This window comes from Pseudophryne corroboree, chromosome 10 (assembly GCF_028390025.1).
Source record: "Pseudophryne corroboree isolate aPseCor3 chromosome 10, aPseCor3.hap2, whole genome shotgun sequence".
Classification (NCBI taxonomy): domain Eukaryota; kingdom Metazoa; phylum Chordata; class Amphibia; order Anura; family Myobatrachidae; genus Pseudophryne; species Pseudophryne corroboree.
Genome location: NC_086453.1, coordinates 317,312,359 through 317,330,943, shown reverse-complemented (window position 1 = coordinate 317,330,943; position 18,585 = coordinate 317,312,359). Strand labels below are relative to the sequence as shown.

At 40.1% G+C, this 18,585-nt stretch overlaps 2 pseudogenes; one reads left to right on the top strand and one right to left on the bottom strand.

Annotated features, from left to right (window-relative positions):
- Positions 1-14,741: 14,741 nt before the first annotated feature.
- On the bottom strand, positions 14,742-14,861 carry LOC134967641 (5S ribosomal RNA; annotated as a pseudogene).
- Positions 14,862-17,243: 2,382 nt separating this feature from the next.
- On the top strand, positions 17,244-17,363 carry LOC134967628 (5S ribosomal RNA; annotated as a pseudogene).
- Positions 17,364-18,585: the final 1,222 nt, after the last annotated feature.

The following is an 18,585-nucleotide window of genomic DNA, read 5'->3' as shown; positions in this document are numbered from 1 at the left end:
CCAGATAAGCAATACATTTTGTGTTAAACTCAGAGTTTAAGAATGATCAGTTCTACATAATGGCTATTTTACAAATAGAATTATAAAGTTAAAAGTCTCACAAATGACTGCGAGATTCCGTCCTCAAGGTCAGCAAATGTAATACCCACCAATTTTGAGGGTTACTATAAAACCTGAGGAAGGAAGGGCACAATGTTCTTTTTGCATACACAGATTATTTTTTCTTATCTATAATGGGTGCAGGGTATGTGAAGCACATGGAACCCTGTGCCTTTTATACCCGGAACCAAAAATAAATACCACACTACCTAATGTGCCATCTTCCATGTTATACAGTCAGCAATTTGGCACAGGTGCAAGTGATAGTAAAGTCATTCTCATATCTCATGGAAGATGATGCCATATGAAGAATTTGGGTGGGGGGGAGTGCTTCCAATAGGGGAAGTGAGAGCTGCACATGTCTTTCCCCAAAAAAACATTTATATGCCACCTCCCCAGACATTTATACACTTCTGGAATTGTGCCATTGTAACCAGTATTGTTCCATTGTATGAAAAACCTTCCTCACAAAATGTAACTGTTCATCTGATTGTAATGTTAAGAATGCAGTGGGGCATGTGAAGTATCTAGTTGAGAACTGTAGAAAAAGGTTCTCAGACATTAAGAGAACGCTCATAGAGAAGCATGCTGTAGAACAAGGAGCAGTGGAGTTGGGGAACCCTACACATGGACACATGGGGCAATATTTACTAATATTCGTGTTTGAGTCGGTTTGTGTATGGTTTAAACTCGTTTTGTATCGGGTGCATTTTCATGCAACTTTTTGAATCCATATACGCAAAGTTACAAAGCAGTCGACTTTATGGTTTTCGTGTTTTCCGATGTCGATGGCAGTCGGTTTTTTTTGCCACATTTACGGCCGTCATTGTCGTTTGCGTACGTGTTTTTGTTGTATTTGCTGGTTTTTTTCCTAAGTTAAACGCGGCAGGGTTTTTTTTTCCAGCGGCCGCATTTTCACTTTCAGTTTCTATTTTCATCCCCGTTTGTGATTGGTTGTGTTTCAGATGGTAGGAGTGTCTGTGCGCAACCATATAAATACGCACCAAACCGTCCGCACCTCGTGGGTTTAGTTAGTGGTGAGGAGGAGGGAGGTTGTGCTGTGGAGGTAGATGAATTTGTGGTTTGGTGAGGAGTGTTGGTAGCGATTTCTGAGTGTGGTATTGTGTTTGAAAGTCGTCTTGTCATTCTTGTTGTCTTGTATTTTGTGGTTTTGTCTCATTTTTAGTCCAAGTTATTTTTCTTTATAGTCCCTTGTCAGTGTTGTGTGTGTGTGTGTGTGTGTGTGTGTGTGTGTGTGTGTGTGTGTGTGTGTGTGTGAGTTATGTAGTGGTAGTGGAGGAGTGTGTTGTTTGTCTTTTTTTTCCTGTGTTAACTGTTTAGACACACAATTATGTGTGACTCAGAGGTGGGTGAGGTGGAGGGTGTGAGTGAGGGGGAGGAGGTTGGTCAGGTGGAGGAGGTGAGTGTTAGTGAGGTTAGTGAGGTGGAGGAGGTGGGTGAGGTTGCTGCAGCAGCCTAAAGTGATAGTGACAGTCAGAGTGCTCCGCAGCCACGCACCACTACTAAGACTGGGCGGAATGTAAAGTTTAGTTTTGCTGAAAATGTGGCATTGGTGCATGAGCTGATGAAGTATTAGAGGCAGCTATTTGGCCCTGAGTCCGCCAAGGTGCCAACATGGAGGAAGACGGTGTTGTGGGCGAAAGTTGTTGCTGCTGTCAATAGTGAGGGGGTGGTCAAGCGGACGGAGGACACGTGCCACAAACGGTACTATGACATAAAGCGACGTGTCAAGTTTAAAATGGCCAAGGAGGCCAAGTCGGCTCGGAAAACCGCTGGTGGGCAGCCCTATATTGCAAGATATCTGGAGTATGAGGAGCCCATGCGGAGTGTAATATCTCCAGAAGTTGTCTCTGCAACCCATGTCCGGGATTCAGATAGGCCCAGGAAGAATGGTGAGCATGTGTATTTGCATTTACATTCTATGATTTTTTTTTTAAATGTGTGTCATGTGACGTTGCATATTACTCCCATCTTCAAGTGTGTGTCAGCAAATACATTGTTTTGGTTAATGTTTTATACAAAAGCCAATGTAACATCTTACTTTATTGTATGTCATGTGTTTTTCTGACAGATATTTTGCATGTGTATTTTGGACTTGGTGTGTCTCTGAATTGTCCTGCAATAATGTTTTCCTTTTGGGCGTTTTTTATTTTAAAATTGTGAATATGTTTTATATTTAAGTGATCCATGTACAATGTTTAAAAAACAGTGGTTGTCATGTTAGAGGCTGGAGTACTGGAAAGTGGTTTGGAAAGCACTTACATGTGTAATGTCATTATTAGATAATGTTAATTATTTAATTAAAATAACACTATTTCTTTGTTAATTTTTTGCTTGTATTTGTACCGTGACACCACACTGCAGTGTAATTTTTTTTAAATTGCTACATTTTGTTTTGGCTCATATAGTAGTAATGTGTCTTTGGAGTGCCACATCATAGAGCAATTTATATATTGCATCTGTAATATTTATCCTTCCAATACAAAATGAAGATGTGTGTGTTTTTTTCTTTTTCTTTAACTTGTGGCCTATGTCAGTGTCCTGTACATGTTTTCCTGTGTTGATGTTGCCATAGTGCATATGTGTATTGGACAATGTTTTTTCTTTTTTGTTTTTTATTTTTGTATTTCCGGGCCTTATGTTTTTTATAAATAAAAACCAAGCATTTCTAAAAGAATAATAAATGTTTATAAGGGTTCACTACGGCTGGCCGGCGGTCGGGCTCCCGGCGACCAGCATCCCGGCGCCGGGAGCCCGACCGCTGGCTTACCGACAGCGTGGCGAGCGCAAATGAGCCCCTTGCAGGCTCGCTGCGCTCGCCACGCTATGGGCGCGGTGGCGCGCTACGCGCGCCACACTATTTTATTCTCCCTCTATGGGGGTCGTGGACCCCCACGAGGGAAAATAAGTGTCGGTATGCCGGCTGTCGGGCTCCCGGCGCCGGTATACTGAGCGCCGGGAGCCCGACCGCCGGCATACAGAAGACCAGCCGTTTATAAGCATAATGGGTGGATGTATACACAATAGCATGAAAACATTTTTTATTTTTATTTTATACAGTGTTAGAAAAAAGCAGTACTACTCATCGCCCAGTAACTCCTATCACATCTGATGATAATGACGCTGCGGAAGCAGGTAAAGTGTCCATTGTAGTATAGGATATGCTTGTAAAGGAATGGCCATAACAAAATTGCACTTTCATTAAAAGGTCTATCAAAAGAAGTATGGAGCATCAGAAGTGGCACTTCTGTAAGACATCACCACAAAAAACCTGTGGCCGAAAAGAAAGCAAGGTCGTATGTGCCGGCCCAAACACAGCAGGCTACCCCGCCACGAAGATTATCGTTCGTATGTTCTGCCCCCCACTCCAAATTTTGGACACACCTCCAAGACATCATCCACACTCCCCTCATCTTGATTGTGAGTATCAAACTGAAAAAAATGTGAAAAATTTCAGAACGTAATCAAAATATTTCATAACCGCATTAAGTCAAAACACATCAAAAACTAAAATACTTACCGCAGTAAGTAAAAGCTGAAATGGAATCCAAGCTAAATGGCCTTGTCCACATCCAGTAAAGATATGTATGTCCACTTGAGCCATACAGTATGACATTGTGTGTAAGATGCTGCAACAAAAAAGCATGTTGTTTTTATTGCAAAAAGTAAGGTTGTTTTTCCAAATTTCACATGTGTGTTTGAGGTAACATTGCAAAATACATATAAAAACATTACTATGTTTGTTTGAACAAAGCTGTAAGGTAACACATTATGTATTCCAATGTGTTTTTATGGTGGAGTATGTGTGAGCTACAATAAAACTAAAGTGTTTGCTTTCACAATTAAGTAACCAGACACATTTGCCACAAACAGGCATATGTATGTATTTAAGCTATGAGTGATGATGTTGCTAGGCAGAATAGTTGAAAGCAACAGTGAATGACATGTGTTCCATGTGTAGTGATTTGTTTACATTTCTCAAACATATGGATAGCTAACGGAGATTTGTTTAACATTTTAGCTTCTAGTCCTGGGAACAGCATCCCTCTGCAACAACAGCAACACAGTGACATGGAGGAGACAAACATCTTAGAAATGCAGCCATTAAGGCAAGGAATGAGCCCCCCAGCACCTGTGAGTACACCACCACAGCAAAGCACACCACCACCACAACACAGCCCAACAACACCAGGAACACAAGGCCCTGATCAGGTGTTTTGGTCCATTTGGGCTAGACAGCAGGCCACTAATGAAGATTGCCTGCGTAAGCAGACACAAATGTTTGCAAGCCTACCATCTCACCTCAGAAGAATATCAAGAAATCTGAGTAGACAAAATTAACAAACAACCAGAATTGGCAATACCATGGAACTCATGCGTACAGACATTACACAGGTCATGGGCAACTTACAGCGCATAATGGAAGAACAGCACAGGCAACAGCAACGTTATATGAGCATTTTTCAAAACAATCAAAAGATTAATGAAAGTTTATTCCGAATAGTAGACAATCAAAATGCTGCTACACGTGAACTCAATGCCACCCTCACTAACCTGAATGAAACACTCAGATGCATACACCAACAGCAAATTAACAGCAGTTCTGGTACGACTACTCCAAATATCACGCCAGTCTCATCACCACCAAGACGCTCCACCAGAGCACAACAACATGACAGTGCTAAATGTAAAGGGCAGGACAATCAGCCACCAAAAAAAATGTGAAAAAAATACAAGTTAGACATTTGTGATAATTAACTCAAAATAGGTAGTAAGTGTATTTTTGGCAAAAAATATATAACACTTAGCTCATTGACAATTTTTACAACATCATTAATTATAAGTGGTACAAACAACAACATAACATTTGTACACACATTTATTCTTTACCATTTTTTTTTTGTATTGGAGGAGGGAAATGTTGATGGAGCCACACATACATGTTAGCAGGAAGTAAACTGACCACTTGATTTTTTTCTAATCATTACTCTTTCTAGATTCCAATCATTCTCTTTTCCTGCAGACACAATAATTGCCAGCCAGGCAGAATGTCTTTAGCAGGAAGTAAACTAATCACTTGATTTTTTTCTAATCATTACTCTTTCTAGATTCAAATCATTCTCTTTTCCTGCAGACAATCCAAATTACAACGTTATTGATACATATTTTAGCTTTCTTCTCTATACAACATTACAAGAAGAACACAATTGAGTTGCGTAAAAAGCTTGTAATATGTTGGCTAAGTTTTGTTTTAAAAACATTGACAAAATGAATGTCAGTATTGTTGGGATATGTTTGTGTGTGTTAAAAATTAGTAAGAATGTTTTTACACATGATGCTGAAACAAACAAATATGTACTTTTACAACAAAAACCAAAGAATGTGTATAATAATGTATATATGTGGCAAACTGTGTATTTACTTACACATCATCAAGTTTACAGAATCAAACATTAGGAAATAAATTATTCCTGATTACAGTAAGTTTGTGTGTCTTAAATATGATGGTGCATCACACATAGGGACACATGTATTCCTCAAGGCTAACATATTATATGTTGAGGAGTGTTTTTTAGGAACACAGGTTCTCAAACTCGGCACTCAGGAACCCACACAGTGCATGTTTTGCAGGTCTCCTCACAGAATCACAAGTGACATAATTAGCTCCACCTGTGAACCTTTTAACATATGTCTGTGAGTAATTCATACACCTGTGCTTCTACTGGGTTACGTGAAAACATGCACTGTGTGTGGTCCTGAGGGCCGAGTTTGTGAACCTGTGCATTAGGACGTTACACACAATGATAAAGTGAAATACTAAATGGATTATGTGGGCTTGTAAGAAATTAGCACTGCAAGTTTACGATCACTTATCCAGACTTAATGCATGCCACTCATAATCTGTTGTTTTGAGTATAAAAATACACACAATACACATGCGACATTTGTTTATCATAAAGCGAGGGTATGTTTGTATGTGTCAAGGAGACAGACACATTCTGAGTAATGGTTTTGGGGAAAAAAGGCAAAACATCTATTTATGATTACACAACAAATGAAATAAGCAAACCAAACTTACCTTAGAAATAGCGATTGATGATCTCTTGCCTAACCTGCCTCCCTACATCTGTACTCCAAGTATCACCAGATGTCTCTAATTCCTCTGCTTGCTGGCTGCTTTCTTCCTTTTCCTCAACATGTGGCAGATGTTGTTGCAAACACATGTTATGAAGAAAGCAGCAGCAGAACACAATTTGAGTCACCTTGGAGAGACTATACAACAAAAGGCCACCAGACTTATCCAGACACCGAAACCTAGATTTCAGCACACCAAAACATCTTTCTATCACATTCCGCGTGGACTTATGTGCATGATTGTCATTGTGTTCAGCAGGGGTATCAGGTCGGGACAATGGAGTTAGAAGCCAAGAGAAACAGCCATATCCTCCATCACCTAAAAGACAGATATAGTAAACGTGATTCATGTTAAGATACAGCAACACATAAGTAACACACTGTGGGGCAGATGTATTAACCTGTAGAAGGCATAAGGAAGTGAAAAACCAGTGATATGTGCAAGGTAATAAAGGCAGCAGACAATCTGTTCCTAAATGTTAATTTACATATTGGAGCAGATTGGCTGGTGCCTTTATCACCTTGCACAGATCACTGGTTTCTTACTTCCTTATGCCTTCTACAGGTTAATACATCTGCACCTGTATTTGGACAAAGTATACGCAGGCCTACACATATCAAATTACATACCCAGCAGCCATCCATCTGGCATTTGTCCGTCCTCAAACTTATCAAAGAGGGATGACTGACTGAGGATGAAGGAGTCATGGCAGCCCCCAGGGTAACCAGCAACAACACTCATTATTTTGAGATTTGCATCATAAACCACCTGCACATTTGTGGAGTGTTCGAAATGGCGATTTGTATATATGTGCTGCCTGCCCCTAGGTGGTCTCAGCTGAATGTGTGTGCAATCTATGGCTCCAAGCACATTGGGCATGCCAGCCAGCTCATAGAAATCTACCCTGACGGCATGCCACTGAGACTCCTGGGTAGGGAAGCAGATTGAGGCCTCGATGTGGGGCTGCAAAACAGCCAACACCTGTGTGTATATTTTAAAGAACAATAAACATGAGATTTTAGGACAGAACTGGCCACCGAGAAATTAAAACAAACACAAAACAGAAGAGGTAGTTAGGTATACATCACCTGTGTTAAGATTCTGGAAAATGAGGGCTGTGAGATTCCTATGACATCCCCAGACACAGCCTGAAAGCTGCCCGTAGCCAGAAAGTGCAACACAGCCAGGAGTTTGTGCAGGCCTGAGACAGAGCGAGAGCGTGCTGTCTCAGGGTCTAGGCCCAGTTTGACAAGGTCATACAGACGGAAAATGTTGTTACGATTTAGATGGAACATCTGTATGACCTTATCATCGGACAATGCGTACAAGTTTAAACGCCCCCTAAAAAAACGAGGCCTGCGCAGCCTCCGCGGAACCTGTACAACCTGCTGACCATGTTCAGTTTCTTGGCCCTGGGTATTTACAGGCTGATGTCTGAGTCTGAGGAATCCCACAGCACACAAAAGATCACTGGCCCACAGTCCTGCTGCCATTTCTGAGTGTAGGTGTATTGAAATGGGCCTAACATCCTTTTATAGGCATCCTAATTCAGGTGTGAGTGATTTTTTATTTGCAACACATGTAAACACGACTGAAAAAAGCAGGTCTATTTTTTTGCCGCTTTTTTTAACGAATCGCAAAAAATAAGACCGCATTTGAGCACTCAGAGAATAACACCCAAATACGAATGAATAGTGAATTCCCGTATTCTATGTAATAACAGCCGCGTTTGACTGATGGTCTATTCATTCGTATTTGTGAACGTTGTCATTCAAACCATTACGAATAGTCCAAACACTGCCGAGATTTGTGCTTAGTGAATTCCCGGATTGGGACTTAGAAAAAAAAACACAAATCGGACAAACTCGGATTCTTAGTAAATACTGGCCCATGGAGTTTAAGAATGATCAGTTCTACATAATGGCTATTTTACAAATAGAATGATAAAGTTAAAAGTCTCACAAATGACTGCGAGATTCCGTCCTCAAGGTCAGCAAATGTAATACCCACCAATTTTGAGGGTTACTATAAAACCTGAGGAAGGAAGGGCACAATGTTCTTTTTGCATACACAGATTATTTTTTCTTATCTATAATGGGTGCAGGGTATGTGAAGCACATGGAACCCTGTGCCTTTTATACCCGGAACCAAAAATAAATACCACACTACCTAATGTGCCATCTTCCATGTTATACAGTCAGCAATTTGGCACAGGTGCAAGTGATAGTAAAGTCATTCTCATATCTCATGGAAGATGATGCCATATGAAGAATTTGGGTGGGGGGGAGTGCTTCCAATAGGGGAAGTGAGAGCTGCACATGTCTTTCCCCAAAAAAACATTTATATGCCACCTCCCCAGACATTTATACACTTCTGGAATTGTGCCATTGTAACCAGTATTGTTCCATTGTATGAAAAACCTTCCTCACAAAATGTAACTGTTCATCTGATTGTAATGTTAAGAATGCAGTGGGGCATGTGAAGTATCTAGTTGAGAACTGTAGAAAAAGGTTCTCAGACATTAAGAGAACGCTCATAGAGAAGCATGCTGTAGAACAAGGAGCAGTGGAGTTGGGGAACCCTACACATGGACACATGGGGCAATATTTACTAATATTCGTGTTTGAGTCGGTTTGTGTATGGATTAAACTCGTTTTGTATCGGGTGCATTTTCATGCAACTTTTTGAATCCATATACGCAAAGTTACAAAGCAGTCGACTTTATGGTTTTCGTGTTTTCCGATGTCGATGGCAGTCGGGTTTTTTTGCCACATTTACGGCCGTCATTGTCGTTTGCGTACGTGTTTTTGTTGTATTTGCTGGTTTTTTTCCTAAGTTAAACGCGGCAGGGTTTTTTTTTCCCGCGGCCGCATTTTCACTTTCAGTTTCTATTTTCATCCCCGTTTGTGATTGGTTGTGTTTCAGATGGTAGGAGTGTCTGTGCGCAACCATATAAATACGCACCAAACCGTCCGCACCTCGTGGGTTTAGTTAGTGGTGAGGAGGAGGGAGGTTGTGCTGTGGAGGTAGATGAATTTGTGGTTTGGTGAGGAGTGTTGGTAGCGATTTCTGAGTGTGGTATTGTGTTTGAAAGTCGTCTTGTCATTCTTGTTGTCTTGTATTTTGTGGTTTTGTCTCATTTTTAGTCCAAGTTATTTTTCTTTATAGTCCCTTGTCAGTGTTTGTGTGTGTGTGTGTGTGTGTGTGTGTGTGTGTGTGTGTGTGTGTGTGTGTGAGTTATGTAGTGGTAGTGGAGGAGTGTGTTGTTTGTCTTTTTTTTCCTGTGTTAACTGTTTAGACACACAATTATGTGTGACTCAGAGGTGGGTGAGGTGGAGGGTGTGAGTGAGGGGGAGGAGGTTGGTCAGGTGGAGGAGGTGAGTGTTAGTGAGGTTAGTGAGGTGGAGGAGGTGGGTGAGGTTGCTGCAGCAGCCTAAAGTGATAGTGACAGTCAGAGTGCTCCGCAGCCACGCACCACTACTAAGACTGGGCGGAATGTAAAGTTTAGTTTTGCTGAAAATGTGGCATTGGTGCATGAGCTGATGAAGTATTAGAGGCAGCTATTTGGCCCTGAGTCCGCCAAGGTGCCAACATGGAGGAAGACGGTGTTGTGGGCGAAAGTTGTTGCTGCTGTCAATAGTGAGGGGGTGGTCAAGCGGACGGAGGACACGTGCCACAAACGGTACTATGACATAAAGCGACGTGTCAAGTTTAAAATGGCCAAGGAGGCCAAGTCGGCTCGGAAAACAGCTGGTGGGCAGCCCTATATTGCAAGATATCTGGAGTATGAGGAGCCCATGCGGAGTGTAATATCTCCAGAAGTTGTCTCTGCAACCCATGTCCGGGATTCAGATAGGCCCAGGAAGAATGGTGAGCATGTGTATTTGCATTTACATTCTATGATTTTTTTTTTTTAAATGTGTGTCATGTGACGTTGCATATTACTCCCATCTTCAAGTGTGTGTCAGCAAATACATTGTTTTGGTTAATGTTTTATACAAAAGCCAATGTAACATCTTACTTTATTGTATGTCATGTGTTTTTCTGACAGATATTTTGCTTGTGTATTTTGGACTTGGTGTGTCTCTGAATTGTCCTGCAATAATGTTTTCCTTTTGGGCGTTTTTTATTTTAAAATTGTGAATATGTTTTATATTTAAGTGATCCATGTACAATGTTTAAAAAACAGTGGTTGTCATGTTAGAGGCTGGAGTACTGGAAAGTGGTTTGGAAAGCACTTACATGTGTAATGTCATTATTAGATAATGTTAATTATTTAATTAAAATAACACTATTTCTTTGTTAATTTTTTGCTTGTATTTGTACCGTGACACCACACTGCAGTGTAATTTTTTTTAAATTGCTACATTTTGTTTTGGCTCATATAGTAGTAATGTGTCTTTGGAGTGCCACATCATAGAGCAATTTATATATTGCATCTGTAATATTTATCCTTCCAATACAAAATGAAGATGTGTGTGTTTTTTTCTTTTTCTTTAACTTGTGGCCTATGTCAGTGTCCTGTACATGTTTTCCTGTGTTGATGTTGCCATAGTGCATATGTGTATTGGACAATGTTTTTTCTTTTTTGTTTTTTATTTTTGTATTTCCGGGCCTTATGTTTTTTATAAATAAAAACCAAGCATTTCTAAAAGAATAATAAATGTTTATAAGGGTTCACTACGGCTGGCCGGCGGTCGGGCTCCCGGCGACCAGCATCCCGGCGCCGGGAGCCCGACCGCTGGCTTACCGACAGCGTGGCGAGCGCAAATGAGCCCCTTGCAGGCTCGCTGCGCTCGCCACGCTACGGGCGCGGTGGCGCGCTACGCGCGCCACACTATTTTATTCTCCCTCTATGGGGGTCGTGGACCCCCACGAGGGAAAATAAGTGTCGGTATGCCGGCTGTCGGGCTCCCGGCGCCGGTATACTGAGCGCCGGGAGCCCGACCGCCGGCATACCGAAGACCAGCCGTTTATAAGCATAATGGGTGGATGTATACACAATAGCATGAAAACATTTTTTATTTTTATTTTATACAGTGTTAGAAAAAAGCAGTACTACTCATCGCCCAGTAACTCCTATCACATCTGATGATAATGACGCTGCGGAAGCAGGTAAAGTGTCCATTGTAGTATAGGATATGCTTGTAAAGGAATGGCCATAACAAAATTGCACTTTCATTAAAAGGTCTATCAAAAGAAGTATGGAGCATCAGAAGTGGCACTTCTGTAAGACATCACCACAAAAAACCTGTGGCCGAAAAGAAAGCAAGGTCGTATGTGCCGGCCCAAACACAGCAGGCTACCCCGCCACGAAGATTATCGTTCGTATGTTCTGCCCCCCACTCCAAATTTTGGACACACCTCCAAGACATCATCCACACTCCCCTCATCTTGATTGTGAGTATCAAACTGAAAAAAATGTGAAAAATTTCAGAACGTAATCAAAATATTTCATAATTGCATTAAGTCAAAACACATCAAAAACTAAAATACTTACCGCAGTAAGTAAAAGCTGAAATGGAATCCAAGCTAAATGGCCTTGTCCACATCCAGTAAAGATATGTATGTCCACTTGAGCCATACAGTATGACATTGTGTGTAAGATGCTGCAACAAAAAAGCATGTTGTTTTTATTGCAAAAAGTAAGGTTGTTTTTCCAAATTTCACATGTGTGTTTGAGGTAACATTGCAAAATACATATAAAAACATTACTATGTTTGTTTGAACAAAGCTGTAAGGTAACACATTATGTATTCCAATGTGTTTTTATGGTGGAGTATGTGTGAGCTACAATAAAACTAAAGTGTTTGCTTTCACAATTAAGTAACCAGACACATTTGCCACAAACAGGCATATGTATGTATTTAAGCTATGAGTGATGATGTTGCTAGGCAGAATAGTTGAAAGCAACAGTGAATGACATGTGTTCCATGTGTAGTGATTTGTTTACATTTCTCAAACATATGGATAGCTAACGGAGATTTGTTTAACATTTTAGCTTCTAGTCCTGGGAACAGCATCCCTCTGCAACAACAGCAACACAGTGACATGGAGGAGACAAACATCTTAGAAATGCAGCCATTAAGGCAAGGAATGAGCCCCCCAGCACCTGTGAGTACACCACCACAGCAAAGCACACCACCACCACAACACAGCCCAACAACACCAGGAACACAAGGCCCTGATCAGGTGTTTTGGTCCATTTGGGCTAGACAGCAGGCCACTAATGAAGATTGCCTGCGTAAGCAGACACAAATGTTTGCAAGCCTACCATCTCACCTCAGAAGAATATCAAGAAATCTGAGTAGACAAAATTAACAAACAACCAGAATTGGCAATACCATGGAACTCATGCGTACAGACATTACACAGGTCATGGGCAACTTACAGCGCATAATGGAAGAACAGCACAGGCAACAGCAACGTTATATGAGCATTTTTCAAAACAATCAAAAGATTAATGAAAGTTTATTCCGAATAGTAGACAATCAAAATGCTGCTACACGTGAACTCAATGCCACCCTCACTAACCTGAATGAAACACTCAGATGCATGCACCAACAGCAAATAAGCAGCAGTTCTGGTACGACTACTCCAAATATCACGCCAGTCTCATCACCACCAAGACGCTCCACCAGAGCACAACAACATGACAGTGCTAAATGTAAAGGGCAGGACAATCAGCCACCAAAAAAAATGTGAAAAAAATACAAGTTAGACATTTGTGATAATTAACTCAAAATAGGTAGTAAGTGTATTTTTGGCAAAAAATATATAACACTTAGCTCATTGACAATTTTTACAACATCATTAATTATAAGTGGTACAAACAACAACATAACATTTGTACACACATTTATTCTTTACCATTTTTTTTTGTATTGGAGGAGGGAAATGTTGATGGAGCCACACATACATGTTAGCAGGAAGTAAACTGACCACTTGATTTTTTTCTAATCATTACTCTTTCTAGATTCCAATCATTCTCTTTTCCTGCAGACACAATAATTGCCAGCCAGGCAGAATGTCTTTAGCAGGAAGTAAACTGATCACTTGATTTTTTTCTAATCATTACTCTTTCTAGATTCAAATCATTCTCTTTTCCTGCAGACAATCCAAATTACAATGTTATTGATACATATTTTAGCTTTCTTCTCTATACAACATTACAAGAAGAACACAATTGAGTTGCGTAAAAAGCTTGTAATATGTTGGCTAAGTTTTGTTTTAAAAACATTGACAAAATGAATGTCAGTATTGTTGGGATATGTTTGTGTGTGTTAAAAATTAGTAAGAATGTTTTTACACATGATGCTGAAACAAACAAATATGTACTTTTACAACAAAAAACAAAGAATGTGTATAATAATGTATATATGTGGCAAACTGTGTATTTACTTACACATCATCAAGTTTACAGAATCAAACATTAGGAAATAAATTATTCCTGATTACAGTAAGTTTGTGTGTCTTAAATATGATGGTGCATCACACATAGGGACACATGTATTCCTCAAGGCTAACATATTATATGTTGAGGAGTGTTTTTTGGGAACACAGGTTCTCAAACTCGGCACTCAGGAACCCACACAGTGCATGTTTTGCAGGTCTCCTCACAGAATCACAAGTGACATAATTAGCTCCACCTGTGAACCTTTTAACATATGTCTGTGAGTAATTCATACACCTGTGCTTCTACTGGGTTACGTGAAAACATGCACTGTGTGTGGTCCTGAGGGCCGAGTTTGTGAACCTGTGCATTAGGACGTTACACACAATGATAAAGTGAAATACTAAATGGATTATGTGGGCTTGTAAGAAATTAGCACTCAAGAAAGGGGTTTGTGGGAGCCGCACCGGTCTAGCAACAATTTTTGTACGAAAAGCAATCTGAGTAATGTCCTCTGAGAAACTGAAATTTATGTTATAGAATTGCTTCAGATTAAGGTAACTGTGCATATAGAAAGATAGTATGTCTTTTAAGGAGCACTAAATATAGTTACCATTCAGTGGTGCTCCCATGAGTCAGAAATATATTGAGAAAAATTACCAAATAAGAGAAATGGAAAAAGAAGTAGACTCTTGTTTGGGAGCACTCTAACTCAGAGGAACTAGGTTGTATACATGTTTTAAACTGGTAAAATCATGATTTTAATAGATTCTTGTTAAAAATATATAGAATTATCGGAGTTCAAAGCTTATTCTATGTGATTCAAGACTATTGTGCAAAAAATATCTATATCAATTTAGTAAATAATTAGCGAAAATTGCTATAATATAATGTAAGCCGGAAAAGCTTTAGAATTCACAAAAAAGGGGGGGGGGGAAACACCTACTAGTCTCAATGGTGTCTGTCAAGTGAATATATGACCATCATTCATACTGCAAAAATCCCAAATGGAAAAAGTAGTTGCAGGGAATTAAATCATAGGCCATATGAATCCGAGTACCCATCTGTGACTTAGAATTGGGCAGCAAAATTTATTTGCAGTACCAGGATGTTCCAAGGTGGTCTCCCATCCGAGTACTGGTCCGGCCCTCCACTGCTTAGCTTCCAAGATCGGAAGAGATTGGGCATCTCCAGTGGGGTATGTCCGCAATTTCTTAGGCTAGCCCTTTCATTTGTCACTTTATATTGGAAATGGAATCGTTCATATTTTCAACAAGAAAAATGAAAGAAGGACAGACACACATGTGAACGGCAGGCTCAAAAAGTGCAGATTGGATATGACAATTGTATGGCAAACAAGTATCAAGGCCATAAATATCCAATCAAAGTGAATCCTTCCTTATTTGTATTGTACTATACACCAGTCAATTGTATATAGATAACAAAATCATTCTTGGTTGTGCTGTCTAAATAAGACAGTAATAAGCATAAATGAATCACCAAGAAAGAATAGGGGAATTACTACAAAGAATCCTTTATAGTTAGTGGGTTAGTATCTGTGTTTTTCTCACAACCAAAGATCCACCATTGGTATACAAAATCTCTGAAATAAACAAAAATGAGAACAAATATTGTAGTATCAGGGTATTCCAAAGTGGTCTCATCCAAGTACCAAACCTGTCCACCGCTATATAGCATAAATGCTCAGATGCAATTAAGCACCATTCGTGGAATACATCTGCAATTAGATGCTTGTCACTGATTGGTATGGTCACCTTCAATCATAGTTTTTGGAAAAAGCATATGTTAGAAGGGCAAATAATAATTAGATGAGTATACCATATATGTGTACCTATGCAGGGTATGCAGTTGGTTAATTACCACAGCATTTAGCATATTACCCTGCAAAAGAGTATATGGTCAGAACACAGCAGGTGTAAGCTTGTAAGGCAAAACCATCAAACACATATTGATCCAAGCCTAAAAGACTTGGTAATGTAAGAATAATATTACCACTAACCAGTAATGTAGCAGAGAGCTTATTTGCTAATCACCCTAGATAAAGATTGTTAAATAAATAAAACATGACAGGTGCTATTGTACCAGACACTTGGTTAATTTCATACAATACCAAACTGTAGACTTTGATATCCCAGGTTTTCTCGTGCAGGCAGTGGGAATGTGAACAGCGGGATAGGTGCAGCTGATCCCCGCTGCTCCTGCCCGAAATCGAGCTCCAGCGGATGGGGGGAATATCGCTGCGTCCCACCGTATTTCCCCGCTAGCGAGTTCCAGACACTAGGGGATAGTTTGTGTGAGTATCCACCTCACTTGTGCCCGTAGACGAGCTCCGGCGGGTGGGGGTAGCCGCTAACTTCCGCGGCTTGTATGGTTGCCTGGTAACAGGCTGTGATGGTCCGGCTTCCAGGTCACGTGTGCGCACCACGTGACCATAAGGGTCCTGACGTACGTTTCGCTGGTAGGCTTGATCACAGGACTATCCCCTAGTGTCTGGAACTCGCTAGCGGGGAAATACGGCGGGACGCAGCGATATTCCCCCCATCCGCTGGAGCTCGATTTCGGGCAGGAGCAGCGGGGATCAGCTGCACCTATCCCGCTGTTCACATTCCCACTGCCTGCACGAGAAAACCTGGGATATCAAAGTCTACATTTTGGTGTTGTATGAAATTAACCAAGTGTCTGGTACAATAGCACCTGTCATGTTTTATTTATTTAACAATCTTTATCTAGGGTGATTAGCAAATAAGCTCTCTGCTACATTACTGGTTAGTGGTAATATTATTCTTACATTACCAAGTCTTTTAGGCTTGGATCAATATGTGTTTGATGGTTTTGCCTTACAAGCTTACACCTGCTGTGTTCTGACCATATACTCTTTTGCAGGGTAATATGCTAAATGCTGTGGTAATTAACCAACTGCATACCCTGCATAGGTACACATATATGGTATACTCATCTAATTATTATTTGCCCTTCTAACATATGCTTTTTCCAAAAACTATGATTGAAGGTGACCATACCAATCAGTGACAAGCATCTAATTGCAGATGTATTCCACGAATGGTGCTTAATTGCATCTGAGCATTTATGCTATATAGCGGTGGACAGGTTTGGTACTTGGATGAGACCACTTTGGAATACCCTGATACTACAATATTTGTTCTCATTTTTGTTTATTTCAGAGATTTTGTATACCAATGGTGGATCTTTGGTTGTGAGAAAAACACAGATACTAACCCACTAACTATAAAGGATTCTTTGTAGTAATTCCCCTATTCTTTCTTGGTGATTCATTTATGCTTATTACTGTCTTATTTAGACAGCACAACCAAGAATGATTTTGTTATCTATATACAATTGACTGGTGTATAGTACAATACAAATAAGGAAGGATTCACTTTGATTGGATATTTATGGCCTTGATACTTGTTTGCCATACAATTGTCATATCCAATCTGCACTTTTTGAGCCTGCCGTTCACATGTGTGTCTGTCCTTCTTTCATTTTTCTTGTTGAAAATATGAACGATTCCATTTCCAATATAAAGTGACAAATGAAAGGGCTAGCCTAAGAAATTGCGGACATACCCCACTGGAGATGCCCAATCTCTTCCGATCTTGGAAGCTAAGCAGTGGAGGGCCGGACCAGTACTCGGATGGGAGACCACCTTGGAACATCCTGGTACTGCAAATAAATTTTGCTGCCCAATTCTAAGTCACAGATGGGTACTCGGATTCATATGGCCTATGATTTAATTCCCTGCAACTACTTTTTCCATTTGGGATTTTTGCAGTATGAATGATGGTCATATATTCACTTGACAGACACCATTGAGACTAGTAGGTGTTTCCCCCCCCCCCCCTTTTTTGTGAATTCTAAAGCTTTTCCGGCTTACATTATATTATAGCAATTTTCGCTAATTATTTACTAAATTGATATAGATATTTTTTGCACAATAGTCTTGAATCACATAGAATAAGCTTTGAACTCCGATAATTCTATATATTTTTAACAAGAATCTATTAAAATCATGATTTTACCAGTTTAAAACATGTATACAACCTAGTTCCTCTGAGTTAGAGTGCTCCCAAACAAGAGTCTACTTCTTTTTCCATTTCTCTTATTTGGTACTTTTTCTCAAGAAATTAGCACTGCAACTTTACGATCACTTATCCAGACTTAATGCATGCCACTCATAATCTGTTGTTTTGAGTATAAAAATACACACAATACACATGCGACATTTGTTTATCATAAAGCGAGGGTATGTTTGTATGTGTCAAGGAGACAGACACATTCTGAGTAATGGTTTTGGGAAAAAAAGGCAAAACATCTATTTATGATTACACAACAAATGAAATAAGCAAACCAAACTTACCTTAGAAATAGCGATTGATGATCTCTTGCCTAACCTGCCTCCCTACATCTGTACTCCAAGTATCACCAGATGTCTCTAATTCCTCTGCTTGCTGGCTGCTTTCTTCCTTTTCCTCAACATGTGGCAGATGTTGTTGCAAACACATGTTATGAAGAAAGCAGCAGCAGAACACAATTTGAGTCACCTTGGAGAGACTATACAACAAAAGGCCACCAGACTTATCCAGACACCGAAACCTAGATTTCAGCACACCAAAACATCTTTCTATCACATTCCGCGTGGACTTATGTGCATGATTGTCATTGTGTTCAGCAGGGGTATCAGGTCGGGACAATGGAGTTAGAAGCCAAGAGAAACAGCCATATCCTCCATCACCTAAAAGACAGATATAGTAACGTGATTCATGTTAAGATATAGCAACACATAAGTAACACACTGTGGGGCAGATGTATTAACCTGTAGAAGGCATAAGGAAGTGAAAAACCAGTGATATGTGCAAGGTAATAAAGGCAGCAGACAATCTGTTCCTAAATGTTA